This window comes from Macrobrachium rosenbergii, chromosome 12 (assembly GCF_040412425.1).
Source record: "Macrobrachium rosenbergii isolate ZJJX-2024 chromosome 12, ASM4041242v1, whole genome shotgun sequence".
Classification (NCBI taxonomy): Eukaryota; Metazoa; Arthropoda; class Malacostraca; order Decapoda; family Palaemonidae; genus Macrobrachium; species Macrobrachium rosenbergii.
Genome location: NC_089752.1, coordinates 41,601,096 through 41,618,861, shown reverse-complemented (window position 1 = coordinate 41,618,861; position 17,766 = coordinate 41,601,096). Strand labels below are relative to the sequence as shown.

The window sequence follows — 17,766 nt, the reverse complement described above, 5'->3', positions numbered from 1 at the left end:
CCCGCTCACGACGGGTAAAAGCAGTACGACATCTCGGCAAAAGACTTATACCTCTCTTGATGGCTCAATGGTTTACGTCAACTGGAGTTGCTGAATAGGCTTTCGTCGCGGGTTCGTGTCCCCACGATTCCAATTCATTTATCACTTATATAAATTCCCCTTCGGCGACAATTCTCCAACGGAGATATGCCGAGGTAGCGTGAATTTGATATTAAGCGACATTTGTAGCTTCATGATTGTATATAAATCACGGTGTGATAAAAATTTCATATATATATATATATATATATATATATATATATATATATATATATATATATATATATATATATATATATATATATATATATATATATATACAGAGAGATAGAGAGAGAGAGAGAGAGAGAGTGAGTATACTAAAGAGCATGAAATTACTAAGCACATTGCATTGATGTCTAATTCATTAATAGTTCATATATGTGCCATTGCCTTTACAACATTTTATTAAGCACATTTCTTTCCCTTTGTGTATGTGTCTGTGTGTGTGTGTTTACGATTCCCTTGGATTTAGAAGATTTCCGGTAACCGAATTGTGAGACTGTGTGCTTACGTTTAGTTATTTTAGGGTCCTTTATTTTGCATTATTTATACATTCATTTATACATTCTGATTTTTAGGAACATTCAGATTACTACTTAAGATTTTTTGATAATGTTTAGTAATAATTTATTTTCTTCTCAAAAAGCTCTTTAAATACTTTTTACTAGCAACTGAAGACTTCCTATTTCCTCTTTTGACTTCTAAAGGCAACGGTTCACGTCTGTATATAGCTATATCCCCTTTTGACAACATTTATTTCGTTAATGTAGTACTTTGCATTTCCTTTGAATTCAACTTTTACAGTATTTGGTGATTTTGGAAAGATCTCTAAAAGACCAAAATGTTTTTCTTTGCAAGTTTTTCATTATTTACCATAGTAGAGTTATGACTGTTTCTTCAGCTTTCTTTGTAGTCAGTAGCCTTTGGTCTAAAGCTGTGTTTTTTATGATAAATTCTTTTGCAGATTTTGTTTGTATCATGTATCGGCTTTTAGTTTACTGTAAAAGAAAAGTATTGGGACGGCTTTGTCTGTCAGTCCGCACTTTTTCTGTCCGCCCTCAGATCTTAAAAACTACTGAGGCTAGAGGGCTGCAAATTGGTAAGTTGATCATCCACTTTCCAATAATCAAACATAACAAATTGCTAGCCTCAGTAGTTTTTATTTTATTTAAGGTTAAAGTTAACCATAGTCATGCGTTTGGCAACGCTATAGGACAGGCCACTACCGGGCCGTGGCTGAAAGTTCATGGGCCACGGTTCATACACCATTAAACACTGTACAGAAAACTCGATTGTGCCGAAGAAACTTCGGCGCATTTTTTACTTGTTTTAGTAGCAGTTGATTTTTATGATCTGTCTTTTCGTATTTTTAATTTTTGGATAATTTCCGTCAGTTTTCATAAAAAGCAACGAAAAGATTCATTGGTTTTCTCTTATTTTCAATGTAATCTTTCAAATAGACTTTAATGGTCTTATTTGTAATGTTTCATATCAAAAGCATATCCATTTAAATAAATAACCGTTGACTTTGACTTGAATTTTTTATTTTTTTTTTTTTTACTTTTTGCCAAGTGCCACGTTCTTTAAGTGTTCGTCAAATCACTAGACAGACTCGCTTCCCCACCGTAGGCCAAGAGATGGTTAACTCAGCCTTCATCAAAATGGAAACCAAAAGTGAATTAATTAAAGCACACAAGCAACGATCCTGGACCTTTTGATACATGTTTAATGAGCTGAAGAGGATTTCAAAAGACATCGACGAGGCCATTCATTAATCTATAAAGCGTGGTGAATATCTTGCATTATTGCCCACTGGGACTTGGAAAAGAGTCGAGGTGAAAAGAATGTTGAAGATAATGACGGGGAGGAAACCATATTCTTGAGACTGTAAATATTACGCCTTGCGTTTTTAGTACCAAGGTCCTTCAAATATACTCAGATTATATTTGAGGGACCTTGGTTATTGTGGTTTGTAATAAAGTCACAGGAAAAAAAAAGTCACAGAAAAATATTCACAATTTTGGCTAGGAAAAAAAGTCACATTAATTTATGGTGGCCTTTAATAAGTCAAAGGGAAAATTTCACAATATTTCCTGGGGGTCATTAACTTTATGATACTTAAAATCTTTTGTTTATGTGTTTACGGTAATCCCCAACGGGCTTGTACTAAACACGCCGCAAAGGCGGATACACACCGAAGCAGAGCAAAATCGAGTTGGGGGGAAAGAAGCACCTAAGAAAATTTGCTATGCATTATGTACAACAGATAAGGTAGAAACAGTGTGCCCGTGAAAATTGAATAGAACCCGGGAATTTGTGCTTGATGTGCACTATTGCCAAATATATCCAACCAAATCCAGTTCTTCTAAACGTCCCTCCATTCCTTGATGCAGCTGTAAATTTTCCAATGTCTAGTATCATTATGCAGTTCAGTTATGTGTGCAGAACTCTGCCAGTCGATGTTCGTACTATTTGCCTACCAAAATTCTTTGATCGGGTATTATTCCGATTGAGAGATTATCGATCGAGGAACGACATTATACCAGGGTCAAAAGGTGTAAACATGAAGGAGGAATACGATCCATATGCTCTTGTTGATGAGCCTTCTCTCACTTCAGCTTTCAAATTATCCTTCACTCAGTCACACACACACACACAGGATCTGCATGAATATGTATATCAGTCCTTTTTAATTACGTCCCATATTTTCTGTGAAAAGACACAGACATGGTGAGAAGTTCAGACAGACAGTGACAGACAAATTTACTTGTTTGCATAGTCCGCTAGAAATACATCACATAAGTACAGTCGTTTACATATTTTTCCTATTTTAATTTTTTGGCAAAACATATTCCCAGATAGTTGGGCTTCCTTTTTACTTGTAGATTTTTGTTATATTGCATTGGACATTTTTTTTCCTTCTTGTTTTCCGAAATATTTCCGTTGTTAATTTTTCGTCCTCAAAATTCCTTAGAATTGCGTTTTTGTAGAAGGAAAACCCCTGATAGAAAGAAGCGAGTCTTATCTCCCCACCAGAGTAAATGGAAGTAGTTTCTTATATAGAGCAGGGCTGGGAGATCGTTGTTGATGAAGGGGGAGTCAGGTGAGGGTGAACCATTGAGCTGATGACCAGGGGAGGGTCAGAATTGGATGTACTGTGTCTACACGTGAAAGGAACTGTGGTGGAAAGATGGACTGTGGCGAAGGGACAAGTTCGGTACGAAAACCCACTTCAACTGTTTTTAGTTATAAGGAGATTTTTTTATTGGAAATTTCTGCAGCGTGATTATCGGCATTTAAATGGAGGTTATGTAATGAAGTAGTTAGTAATTCACCTGGTTAAACAAATTTAAGTAAATTATCCATAAAAGTGGGACTTACATCTAAACGACTGGAAGAACTGGTCTTGAAAACAAACCATACGTGCATTTGACAAAGATCTTGTATCCTCAACAAGTGACCTGCCACACTTGCAACAGTCAGGTTTTTCTCTCCAGATACATTTTTTCAAGATCCTCCCAGACTGTGGCAGATGGTATTTTAAATATCATTTTTATGATTTTCTACAGGGGAGAATCTTGCTTTAACCCGTAACTCTGGAGTAATCACATCTTGCTATGGCTAACTACATAACCTAGTTTGTTGAATCATATGCCCCTCTCATTCTCTTCTTTTAATCCTTACTTCACCGATACCTGCTCCTTAATTAACTGCCTATGGACGGTATAAAATCTGGTACATTTCCCATTTTCGGGTGGTGTTCTCCTTGGGTCTTTTGTCTCACATATTCGTTTGCTCTTTCTTTTATTCTTTCTTCGCATGTTTTCTTGGTTATGCAGCCCCCCCACATTTTAAAAAAAATTCTTTCTCTCTCACGTCTCCCTTATTGTTTGCACTTTCTGTAATTAGTCTGTCTTCATCTAAAGATCTTAATCTTGCTAGCATATTTGAATTAGAGTCACGTATTTAAGGTAAATTCGTTCAAGACATTTATTCATCCTACTGCTCTCTTTACTCTTCCATCTAGTTCTTTGATTATGTTTGTGAAACTGTCATTCAGCCTCCCATGTCTGCCAGCATTTTGGGTGTTAACAGTACTTCCAACTTGCCATGCAATCACGTAGTTCAGGTACATGAATTTACTGCTTACACGACTTTTATTTATTTTCCTTGACATTCATGAGTTTGTCCACATTAAGTAGGGAGGAATGTGGCGGTAATTGCCAGATACTTTTTCTCTGATGAGAAACCGTTAAGAGATACCTAAGTTCTAAGTAGTGTTTAGTGTGTTGACTTCAGTTCTGTTTCTCTGACACCTGTTTAGCCAAGTTAGGAGTTAAAAGTGGGAAATACGTATCATTATATATATATATATATATATATATATATATATATATATATATATATATATATATATATATATATATATATATACACATATACATATACATATACATTACATTACATATATATATATATATATATATATATATATATATATATATATATATATATATATATATATATATATATATACATATATAGTATATTACTAAAGGACCTCATTAAAACTGGATGGTATCTAACGGAGTTTTTATTCAGAAAAAAGTTACAAGCTTTCATGGACAAACAGTCCACATTATCAAGTATCCATTACAATGAGCAGACGCGTAGTCCATCTGTATTTATATCTGTGTGCTAGGTACTTTTAATCCTATAATCGCCTAGCTCCTCCTGTGTGACCCCCACCCCCTCGTGATCTTGGTCTTTCTCTGATCCCTCCTTCCAGGTGTCCGTTTTCCGTGCGTTCTCTTACTTTTTTCCTTCGTTTCCTTGCTGCTGTGGAGTGTACGATTCTTCTAGATAAGCTGTCTTCAAAGCCGTTTCCGGAGACACCGGAAACGGCTTTGAAGACAGCATATCTAGAAGAATCATATACTCCACAGTAGCAAGGAAACGAAGGAAAAAAGTAAGAGAACGCACGGAAAACGGACATCTGGAAGGAGGGATCAGGGAAAGACCAAGATCATGAGGGGGTGGGGGTCACACAGGAGGAGCTAGGCGATTATAGGATTAAAAGTATCCAGCACACAGATATAAATACAGCTGGGCTACGCGTCTGGTCATTGTACGGATACTTGATAATGTGGACTGTTTTTCCATGAAAGCTTGTAACTTTTTTCTGAATAAAAACTCCGTTAGATACCACCCAGTTTTAATGAGGTCCTTTAGTAATTCTACTAATGCACAGAACAATTGTGTATGTGATAAAAGTTAATATATATATATATATATATATATATATATATATATATATATATATATATATATATATATATATATATATATATATATATATATATATATATATATATATATATATATACTTTGTAGTACATAGATGATAAGGTGCTTATGATATTTTCATCCATTTCACGATCTGTAGATTTTATGTGTAAAGAATAATTGATGGTTTACAGGTGATAGGTCGTTACATGCATAATATCAAAAGTGTATGGGGATTCTCTCTTACAGAATCCACAATTATAAAAATGTTGGTTTTATTGTTATGTACGAACTTGAAATCATTATGCTTATATTTAACCATTTATTCAAAAGATTTTTTCACGACGCACGCTCCTGACAACATTCGTACATTTCAAGCTATTAATGTGAAACGCATTAGAGCCTTTCGATTGATATTCGTACAGAGACCCGAGGCTAGAAAAGGAATGTGCTCCCTTTTTTATCTCAAGCAGTGGGCGGAAAAGAGCTTGTACAGATTTATAGGAATGAAGGCTTTGGCATCTGTTACTCCTGATGTTACCTTTTTACACCGTCCGTCCAGTGGTTTGTGGAACGACCTGAGGGTCTGGAAGGTGTAAAGGAATAGACATCAAATCAAGATAAAGTGGTACTTTGAGGAATTGACTTTTTTTTTTTATTCATTTCCTTAGTTATAGAAATGTTTTTCCTTGTGTCATTTACTAAATAATATTGAAGGCATAACCTACAATAAGTGAGTCTCTCTCTCTCTCTCTCTCTCTCTCTCTCTCTCTCTCTCTCTCTCTCTCAACTAATCAGGAGCCTCTTTTGCCTCCTCTTTTCGCAGGGTGCTGCATGGACTTTTGTGATTGGCTAAAAGCTGTCTGGAGAGTGGAGAGTTGAAGGTTTTCAGTCAAACTGTAGCTTTGGTTTCGTTGAGCCATGTTTTTTCGTCCTCCGTCAACATCGCATTGTGACAACGCGACTCCTGATGTTGAAGGAAATTATCGTTGATTAAGGTGAGCTAATTTGCAAAGATTAAGAACTCCGTGAATATGGTTACGTGGGAAGCGTAGCTTTATTATACCACACAAATTTGCGATTCGTTATAGTTAGAGCTGTGTTAGGCTGTAAGAGACGTAACCGTTTCTTTCAGAAGGCCTCTTGTGAGGAATTTTATCCGTACGTGAGAGGATGTGAGAGTATAGTCCCGCTGAAGGGCACTAAATCTTATGTATATTAAACGATTTGCCTTTGCAGTTGGTAAATGCAAAAGCCTCTGATCTAAAGGAGAGTGCCAGCCAGCATACCTCGGATCAAGTTAACAATTCAGTCATGCGTGTTGTGTCGCCGGTTATGTTCAAGTCCAGTATCCAGCTGGCTTAGATTTATCAGGTCTTCCCAGTTGAAAATGCATGTGCAATGACAAATTAGCTACTTTGACACTTGGGTTTGTGGTACCCCATTGTAACTTATTGCATTAAGCTATCTCGCAATGTCTGCCATAGTTCTCTTTTTCGGGTGTGTGTTTGTGGGGGGAGGAAGGGGGTTGGGGAACGGTGTGTGGGATGGATCTTTGTTAATGTAAGGAAAATAAGAATGGCAGGATTCCTTACCCTTTGGAGAGTCCCGGTGGCCATCGGTTTGAAAGGTAATGTAATGACAGGGATACCTGGTTAAGTGGGAGTTACGCCGTGCTTAAAAGCAAGTTTTTGAATTCTATAATGAACGTATTTATTTACTGGCAAGGTGATATCACAAGGTGAAGATGGCTACTTTAGCAAAGAAATTCGAAGGTTTTATATTTCATTGGCCATAAGAATCAGTAAAAGTCTGAATGCTGCTTACGTCATAAGATCCTTCAGTTTATGTACTTTTTAAGTTTATTCAAGGCAGTGCTGGAAATAGAGGTGGAACTATATAGTAGCTCCGCATAACCGACGACGATATAACTTGACTTTTTCTATAGTTTTTTGGTTGCTAATTACGAATTTACCGTTCATTTTTGGCGCTCCAGCCTAATTAACCTGTAATTAACCCCTGAAGTTCATCCAACAAGGTAGGGGACCCGATGGGAATGCGGGTTTCTGGGTGGGGTATCCTCCAGGAGGGTGGTAGATGGCTATGTAACGGCTCCCCCGCTTGTTTCTGCCCTACAATTCAGGGGACCCCTAGGGAAAGCGGGGTTACTGGGTGGGGTACACGGCGGGGGATGAGAAACCAGCCAAAGTCTACAATTTTTGGCATCCCAGACATGAGAACTACGAAATAAACAGAGAACAAACAAGAACATTAAGTGAGCCGACACAAAGACAAACCCCAGCATTACTGCTGCCGTTCCAAACGCTTATAGGGGAACCATCTGTTCATGTTTCAGCCCCACACTGAGGAAATTCCGATATTAGGGAGCTAACCCCCCCCCCCAAAAAAAAAAAAAACCTAGCTAACCAATCACGTTGCGGTGTTAGCCCCATGCTGAGGAAAAACCCCAAAACTTTACTGCTTAAATGTATTTTGTGCCCCCAAAAAACAGTTTCTCCAAACTAATTTTTCATAAATTCCCTAAACTCGGCAAAAGTCTATTTGTGCCCCCAAAAAATCAATTTCCCCAAACTCATTTTTCGCACCCCAACTTCGTTTCTTTACTTCCCCCCAAAAGCCACATATGTATATACCCCCAAGCCAGTACTGAACCCGGCGAAAGTGTATTTGTGCCCCCCCAAAAAACAGTTTCTCCAAACTATTTTTTTCATAAGTTCCCTAAACTCGGCAAAAGTCTATTTGTGCCCCCAAAAAATCAATTTCCCCAGACCCATTTTTTCGCTTTTAACTCAGTTTCTTTACTTTTTTCCCCAAAAGCCACATATGCATATACCTCACCCCCAACCCAGTATTGAACCCGGCAAAAGTGTATTTGTGCCCCCCAAAAAACAGTTTCTCCAAACTATTTTTTCATAAGTTCCCTAAACTCGGCAATAGTCTATTTGTGCCCCCAAAAAAACAATTTCCCCAAACTCATTTTTCGCACCCCAACTAAGTTTCTTTACTTCCCCGCAAAAGCCACATATGCATATACCCCCCCAACCCAGTACTGAACCAGGCGAAAGTGTATTTGTGCCCCCCAAAAAACAGTTTCTCCAAACTATTTTTTCATAAGTTCCCTAAACTCGGCAAAAGTCTGTATGCCGCCAGAAAACCAATTTCCCCAAACTCATTTTTCGCACCCCAACTCCGTTTCTTTACTTCCCCCCAAAAGCCACATAGGCATATACCCCCCGAATCCAGTACTGAACCAGGCGAAAGTGTATTTGTGCCCCCCAAAAAACAGTTTCTCCAAACTATTTTTTCATAAGTTCCCTAAACTTGGCAAAAGTCTATTTGTGCCCCCAGAAAACCAATTTCCCCAAACTCATTTTTCGCACCCCAACTCCGTTTCTTTACCTCCCCCCCTAAAGCCACATAGGCATATACCCCCCCCAACCCAGTACTGAACCCGGCGAAAGTGTATTTGTGCCCCCCAAAAAAAGTTTCTCCAAACTATTTTTTCATAAGTTCCCCCGACCCCTGATGCACTTACTGCCACTTGTTGCAACACATATATCCACCCTGAGCCAGTAATGAACGCGGCGTCCCTAGGGAAATTCCAACGGCCCCTACGTTGCCGCCTAAGTTTCCCTCTCCACCCCCAAGTTCCTCACCCATCCTCCCCCAACAACTATTGCGCTAAAACCCCTACAATACACCACCCCCTGTAACCCACCAAACCCCCACCTGCTATCCATGCCTATAACTTCAGTACAATGGCTGAATCCGTTCGCACGTGCCTGAGCCGTTAACCCGGCACAGTTTACCACTAAGCTGAGGTAACTGCTGTGTCAGTTACCGTAATTTTTCCGCTTACTACTTCGGCAACTACGAGCGGTTGATTAAGCTGTGCCAGGACCACGGCCTCCACAAGACCCAGTGCATTTGCCTCCACATCCGCAAGCGGGCTTTCAGGTGCGACAGGAACTATGGAGCAGCCAAGAAGGGCCGGAAGAGGTGCAGCTATTACCAGTCGCTGTTCAGGAATACTTGGTTTTCTGGTTCCCGCCTCGACGTTGAGACTGTTCTTTTTTTGCTTCATATACGTTTCTGACTGGTTTTCTTACGATGCTGCTAGGTCAGAACTTAACTTGAGCGACGCCTCAATTAATGACTGGTTTTGCGCGTGAGGTAATCGTCAACTGGTGTGTGAAGCAAAACAGGAGGATTGGTGGGCCCGGCACTACTGTCGAGATAGACGAGGCAAAGCTCGGGAAACACAAGTACAACGTTGGCCGGGTGGCATATTTCCCAAGTCTGGAAGAGTACAAGGGTAGGGAAAATTAGGACCAATCAAAGCGCGAGGAGCTGATCATGACGTCAAAAGCCACGCCTTTTAGCTCCTCAGTCCCATATCCATTACCGCCAGTCACGATGCCGAAGAAAAGCTTTCCAATTTCACAGTTTATGGCTTGTATGACTTATACATTTTAGTCAGATATATCTAAACACAATGCAACACTAATTTAACAACAATATATTCTTCAAATGAGATACACCGTGAAATGTATTATGCGTTATTGGCTTCCCCTTCTTGGTAATAATGGTCAGTGCCTGTTAATTCCAGCTCACAAAATCGATATTTACTGCATAAATAATATTTTCATCGTGAGTTTCTAAATTACATACATGAAAATGCATGTTTAATTCCATTTATGATGAGTTGTGATAACTCATGGGATGGATAAAAAAATATACAAGATGGTAAAAATGATGGTATCTGACCTGTTTGTAGGGGGAAATAGAGAGAGGGAGTAGGCTTACGCTACGGCTTTCTATGGACATAGGCTATGCTATTTCGTAGTAATGAACATTACTGTGCATTGTATAAAAGCAATATACTGGACATTACTAGGTTATGAACAGGAATCAGACTGATATAGTCCCTACTATTTACAGGGACACCGTATCAGCTTCATTCATTAAATTATTTCAAGAGCTAATGTGCCCTTGAGGAAACCTACAGTATTGTTGTTTTGGTGATCTAAGTTAGCCTACTGTAACCAAATATAGTTAGTTACTTGACAAACTCACCCTATCAGTAGCTAATCTGAATAAGGTTGCTTTTCAAGGTGTACTTGATAAGCTGTAGTAAAAAATTGCCTTTTTAAGTGGATTTCGTTTTGATAACCTTCGTGATGTCCTTACCTGATTGGTACTTGTAATTCATTGTGTACAAATATATAAGTTTTTCGTTGAATATTTTTTGCTTTTGATTTTTAATTGTGTACAGATAAACAAAAAGTGATAATATAATATAGTATTGAATATTTTTAGCAAGCCCTTACGTGATTTTTGCTTAAAATTCATTGTGTACAAAGAAAGCACTGATTATTTAATTTATATTTAATATTTTTTAGCAAACACTTCATGCTTGTCATTCATTGTGTACAAATAATTAAAATGACTGTTTCATTAGAATTTAATATTTTTAGCAATTATAGGAGTACAGAATGCCTATTCATGGATTTACAGTAGACTTTTTACTAAGCTAAACTAGAGCAGAATTGATGCATAAATTTATTAGAACTGCAATATGCTTTAAAATAAATATAGATGACACTTTTTTCCAAACTCTCTTTCAGCAGAAAATTTTATACAAATATTCAACATGTATTAATTGAAGCCAGGGATAACGGTAGTAAATGAGTATCCACTGTTTTCATACAAGCTCACACTCAATAGCCAAATGTATGCCTTAAGTGCATAAATTTGTCGTCAAAACTGTATCCTCCACATTTCATTTAAGCATAAGGCAGTTATTATTTTAGTACTGTACATAATACCTTTTTATAGCCTGAAACAACAGGCAGTAACGCCTGAAAAAACGTTACATGCTCGATTGGGCCAGTGGTAAACGTTAAGACAAGCAAAATCCCTATACAAACACACACACACACACACACACACACACACACACACATATATATATATATATATATATATATATATATATAATATATATATATATATATATATATATATATATATATATATATATATATATATATATATATATATATATATATATATATATATGATGAGAGTTCATTTTTGACAGGTGTGGTTATAATGAGATAGAGAACTCAGTACTGGAACATGAGTTTATTCCAACGTTTCGACGGCAGAGGTCTTCTTCAAGGACCTGACAAAGTATAGGTTGTAGCAAGTATATATACAAAATCATACTCCCGAGGGCTGCGCTAATGTTTTAATCTCCTTACCCTACCCGACATTTGCAGCCCTGGGGAATATGATTTTGTATATATACTTGCTATAACCTGTACTTAGTCAGTTCCCTGAAGGAGACCTCGGCAGTCGAAACGTTGGAATAAACTCATGTTCCAGGACTGAGTTCTCATTTATCTCCATATATATATATATATATATATATATATATATATATATATATATATATATATATATATATATATATATATATATATATAACACAGTACTGTACATCCTTGGGGGCTAAAATGGACTAAGTACTGAGCTGAGACTTAAATTTATACAATAATGAAAGCCAAATAAAACAAACTGCATTGAAATAATATATCGGTAAATGTTCAGAGTTTGTTTTTTTTATATATTCTTAACTGACAAGAAGTACTTTAGGGATGAGAAAAAAGTATATTGCAGTCCAGCATATAACACTACATCCTGTCAACATTTTAGCAGCAACTTACTTCAGTTGCCCTCTAGCTCAGTGACCACTGCCATGCGACTTAGCATTTGCAACATTTTCTTTCGCCGCCAACTGGGTACAATTTATAAGAATTAAAACTGCTTATTTTTTTCACAAAGTTTCTTTCCACTGCTTGAATTCTTCTCTGCACTTGACATTGGTTCTAAGTTTTACACAGTCTTGTTCATATTTAATGTCAACATTTTAAAGCCGTCACTTTCGAAGTCCAAGATTAAATTCATCTTGATGGGAGTCGAAGCGCCGCGAAGTTCTTGGCCTCCTGTCTGTAGTCTGTAGTGCTTTTACAGGTCATATACCATCATTTTACACCATCATTTTTACCATCTTGTATTATATTGTTTTATTCATCCCATGAGTTATTGCAACTCTTTATAAATGGAATTCAACATGCCTTTTCAAGTACATAATTTAGAAACTCGCGATGAAAATATTATTTATGCAGTAAATATCGACTTTGGGAGCAGGAATTAACAGGCACTGACCATTATTACCAAGGAGAAGCCAATAACGGATAATATAATTCACGGTGTATCTATTTGAAGAATATATTGTTGTTAAATTAATGTTGCAATATGTTTAAATATATCTCACTAAAATGTATAAGTCATACAAGCCATAAACTGTGAATTTGTGAAGTTTTTCTTCGGCACCGTGACTGGCGATAATGGATATGTGACTGAGGAGCTAAAAGGCGTGGCTTGTGATAACGTCATGATCAGTTCCGCGCGCTTTGATTGGTCCTAATTTTCCCTATCCTTATACTCTTCCAGACTTGGGAAATATGCGGCCGGGTGGCTGAGGGCCAGTAGGTCTTTGGCGAAATTGGCGCTATTTGCCGGGAGACACGGAACTTCTTCGTCGTCCCCGTTGAGGACAGGAGTGCAGCAACTTTAGTGGCCATTATCAAGGACTTTATCCTCCCCGGCACTACTGTCATCTCTGACTGTTGGAAGGCCTACGATACCCTCGGCGCCGAAGGCTACACCCGCCTGACGGTCAACCACTCCCTCAACTTTGTCGACCCGGAAACCGGTGCCCACACCAACATCATTGAGAGGAGGTGGCGGGAACGCAGAGCCAGCAGCCCCAGGTACGGCAGGAGGAAATACAATTTTGTAGGCTACCTGGCTGTAGCCTACTTTAAAATTCACTTCTCCGCACCCAACACCAGGTTCCACGCATTCCTAAAGGCAGCGGCTGACCTCTACCCTCCCGGTACCTAAGGTAAGTCCTCTAGATCAACTCAGTCAGCACTTGAAAGTAATTGGAGCTATTCCTGAAGATCAGTCGGCTTATCGGAAATTCCATTCTACTGAAACAGCTCTTTGTGCCGTAATTAATGATTTGTTAGGTTTCTCTGATGACGGTAAATGTAGCTTGCTTATTCTCCTAGATCTTAGCGCTGCTTTTGATACAGTGGTTCATGAAGTGTTAATAGAGGATATGACTGCTATTGGGATCGATGGGGATGCTCTTAAATGGTTTAATAACTATTTATCGAATAGATCTTTCAAGGTGAAGGTTAAAGATAGATATTCTGAAAGTAGAAAGCTCACCACGGGTGTTCCACAAGGAAGCGTACTTGGCCCGGTTCTTTTTAGTATTTATACAATCGAGTTGTCTTGGATATTTAAATTACATGGCGTTCAATGTAAATTTTTTGCTGATGACACCCAGTTTTATTTAATAGTGGATGACATGATTGAAGATCAAGCTGTTATTGATAGACTCATGGCAGATGTTTCGAAATGGATGCAAAAGAAAAAGCTGAAACTAAATGAAAATAAAACTGAATGTATTCTAATTGGCACTAAATATAACTTAAGAAGGTTTGATAACGTTAATAGCATCTCCATCAATAAGGAGAATATTTTGTTAACTGATAAAGTCAGAGATCTCGGGGTAGTAGTTGATGGTTCTTTGACATTTGATGAACATATTAACAACGTGGTTAGGACCGCAAATTATCATCTGAGGAATATCGCATCCATTAGAAAATATCTTAACGAAGATGCCACTAAGCTGCTAATTAATAGTTTGGTAGTTAGTAGAGTAGACTATTGTAACTCGTTGTATTACAACTTACCTAATTATCGACTTAAGAAACTTCAAATGATTTTGAATAGAGCTGCTAGACTAATTGTTGGTATATCCCCGAGGGAACATATTACTCCAACCTTAATTAAATTACACTGGTTACCAGTTAAAGCAAGGATTATTTTTAAACTTTGCGTCTTAACATATCAAGCTATTAGCACGGGAGAACCATTGTATCTTAAAGGTTGCCTGAAAAGATACGTAGTTGGGCCTGGTGTTCATACACGCCTTTCCCGTGATGATTTCAGACTTGATGAGCCTCGTGCAACGACCACTCTGGGTACGAGAACTTTTAAGCACTGTGCTCCTAGATTGTATAATCAACTTCCGGTATCAGTTAAAGTGTGCTGAAAATATCTTTCAGTTCAAAAAGCTATTGAAAACCCATTTATTTTCACTCAGCTATAATACTGAGACAAATGCAATTAACCCTCTTAACATTACATAGACTTTTAAACTTTTGTAATTTTTAACTAAAATATAAGTTATTTGGAAATCCCGTCTGAACGCTTAATAGCGAAAGAAGGGATACTTGATAAACCGTCAGACATAGACATAGACATAGATTCTTTTCCCCTCAAGGTATTTTACTGTGCAACTCATTTTTTTACAGGTTGCTGCTTTCAGCCGTACCTTCCTGCCCCTGTTTTTGCCTTGGGAACTTGTTTTTTCTGCACTTTTAGGTGTCCTGGTACCGGTGTTAGGTTTTGTTTGTTCACGGTCATGTTTTTTGCCCCCATTTCCATTGCTTGGCAGTGTTCCTTCCCAACCCCGGCCCCCACCCCTGTGGTTTTCTCAGTTACCCCCGCATTTGGGGTACGTGAGGCAATTCCTCCCGCCCCCGTTGCTCCCCACACAGCCGCTCCCTCGCTTCTGCGCATGGCTCCCACTTGTTCTTGCGCACCCGTAATGTAAACATTTTCACTTCGCAACATTCTCGTTCCCCACTCGCAACCCCGTGTTCTCACACTTTCCCCTTACTTTTGAGTTAATGCAGGGGGCAAATGACATGACCGCCAACAAGGAAGCCCAACTCCGCTTCCAGGAGGTCTAAAAGTCCAGGAAAAGCAAGTTCCCAAGGTAAAAACAGGCGCGGAGCTACCCTATGGAATTACCGTCCATCCAACAAGGGGGTTTCCATACGCGATCTTCACAAGACAGAGCACGGCTACGTCTGTTTCGAGTGGTTCATATCCCGTCTGGCAAGTGCAATAACTTGTTAACGTATGGGTACGCCACCCCCCGCCCCCCATGCCAATACTGAACACGTCGAAGGGACATTCCATTTGGCCGACAACAAACAAATGCACCGCCAGTGTTAGAAGTCCTAAAAGTGTAGAAAAAACCAGTTTCCAAGGTATTGCACTTGCCGGACGGGATATGAACCGTTCGAAACAGACGCTGTCTTGTGAAGATTGCGTATGGAAACTCCTTGTTGGATGGACTTCAGGAGTTAATTACAGGTTAATTACATTCAACCCCCCAAAAATAACGTTAAATTGTAAATAAGCAGCCAAAATACTATAAGAAACTGCCATTTCTCGCTAAATACCCGCCGTGTATCTATTACTTAGAAATACCAATAGATAATTTGGTAACAAAATTATACGCCAAGGCTGTATCCAGGAACCCGGGGGGGGGGAGTAGAAGTCTGTAAGTCTCGTAAAAATCTGTATTTTTAATAAAAAATCCTGGCCACAGTACTGAGAAATAGCTTTTTCGTTTGAACGGCTTTTCGAAATACCTAACTTACTTCTATTGTGACAAGTTAAAATTGACATAACTGTATAAAGCATATTATGATCCTCAGGAAGTGCATTGGTAGTCTTTAGAAATAATAAAGATTTTGAATGAAATGTTCTTCGGCGGGATATAATTATCGAACTTAACAGTCAATACTATGAAAATGAAATATGCGAAATCCTCCAGTTAGGTATGTAATTGTGAAAGGCACCGAGACTAACCTTGGTAATGCTCTTTATCCCTACAGCCCTAGGCCGTACGGACGGCTGCACAGTGACACCACACCTAATGACAGCAAGCGCGTTTTTTGGCATTTATCACATTTTTTCTTCACATTTTGCAGGATTTTTTTAGTCCCTTATCTTCGTTATCAGGTTTTCAATTCCAAATTCGATTTTTCCCCGGAAAAAAAAAGGTTGGGTATTGAGAGAGAGAGAGAGAGAGAGAGAGAGAGAGAGAGAGAGAGAAATATAGGGGAAAAGTTAAAGTGCGTGAACCCAGTCTCTCTTACAGACGATGTTCTATAACTCTAAAACTATAAAATCTGTCAAGTTTTGAAAAGATTTCCAACCAAATGAGCAATTGATGAGGACAGATCCGTAGAGCTTGTTCAACGATTCCAAGTCGTTCTTTCAACTGACTTTCCCGGGAATTCGACTGTGATGCTAAGTTCACACATTCACGTATCAAGGCACGCATGCGCGCACACAGCCAGAATTGGTGAAACTTGCGCATACGCGAGAAAATAGGCCCCGCCCAACTGGATACGTGTCACGGGACGATGTGCGTGATGCATGCGCATTATAGTGCGCCGCAAATGTACGCACTGCGTAAGGGTGACGTGACGCTGACAAACAAGCGGCGGCGCAGGCAGAAGTAGTGCGTGGCAGAGCACGTAACACCAGCGTACGTATACCGTATGTGTTACGTTCTGCGTAACTGAGTTACGCAAACGTCACGTTATTTACGTACTGCGGGGTTAAACCCCAGCTATATCGTACCAGAGACCTGTAGTTATTTTGCCCTTTTTAATAATTTCTGTACATGGAATCTATTCTGATATGATATTTCTATCATTTTTGAAAGTACCTTCTCTTAACATTGTTTCTATTCTGTTCCTGTATTTATTTTGGACTTATTTATAAATCAATAATGTATCAGTTCAGGATTATTTTGCCCTGTGCATTTGTGTACTTCGTTTATTTTAGTTGATTTAATAAAGATATTGCTCAAATCCATGATATATTACTCTCATCAATACTTGGTAAATGGGAAGAGGATAGGGCGGGCCATGACATTGCAATGTATGTTTAATAAATATGAAACAAACATATATATAAATAAAAGGAAGATGATGTAGTTATTTGCCCTTTTTAATAATTTCTTTACATGGAATCTATTCTGATATGATAATTCTATCATTTTTGAAAGTACCTTCTCTTAACATTGTTTCTATTCTGATATGATAATTCTATCATTTTTGAAAGTACCTTCTCTTTACATTGTTTTAATTCTGAGGTGATAATTCTATGTTCTTGAAAGTACCTGCTCTTAGCATTTACATTGTTGATATTCTGATATGAAAATTCTATCGTTTTGAAACTACCTTCTCCCCGATATTTTTGACATTTTATATGGCTTGCTAATATTTTGCCTGTTGTCATTTTTCTTCTGTGCACAAATGTTACATAAAGTATTTTGAACTTATTTCAAAGTCAATAATGAAATGTTAGTGTATTCAGGTTCATTTTGCCTTCTTTATTTGTGTACTTGTATTATAGCTACTT

General features: G+C 38.3%; 1 long non-coding RNA gene across 1 annotated transcript in view; it reads left to right on the top strand.

Annotated features, from left to right (window-relative positions):
• Positions 1 to 17,766, top strand: part of LOC136844222 (uncharacterized) — an 89,779-nt gene that overhangs the window by 58,891 nt on the left and 13,122 nt on the right. The window contains exon 2 of the long non-coding RNA XR_010854776.1: positions 6,194 to 6,365. This is a non-coding gene — a long non-coding RNA (uncharacterized lncRNA). The remainder of the gene's footprint in view (positions 1 to 6,193; positions 6,366 to 17,766) is intronic.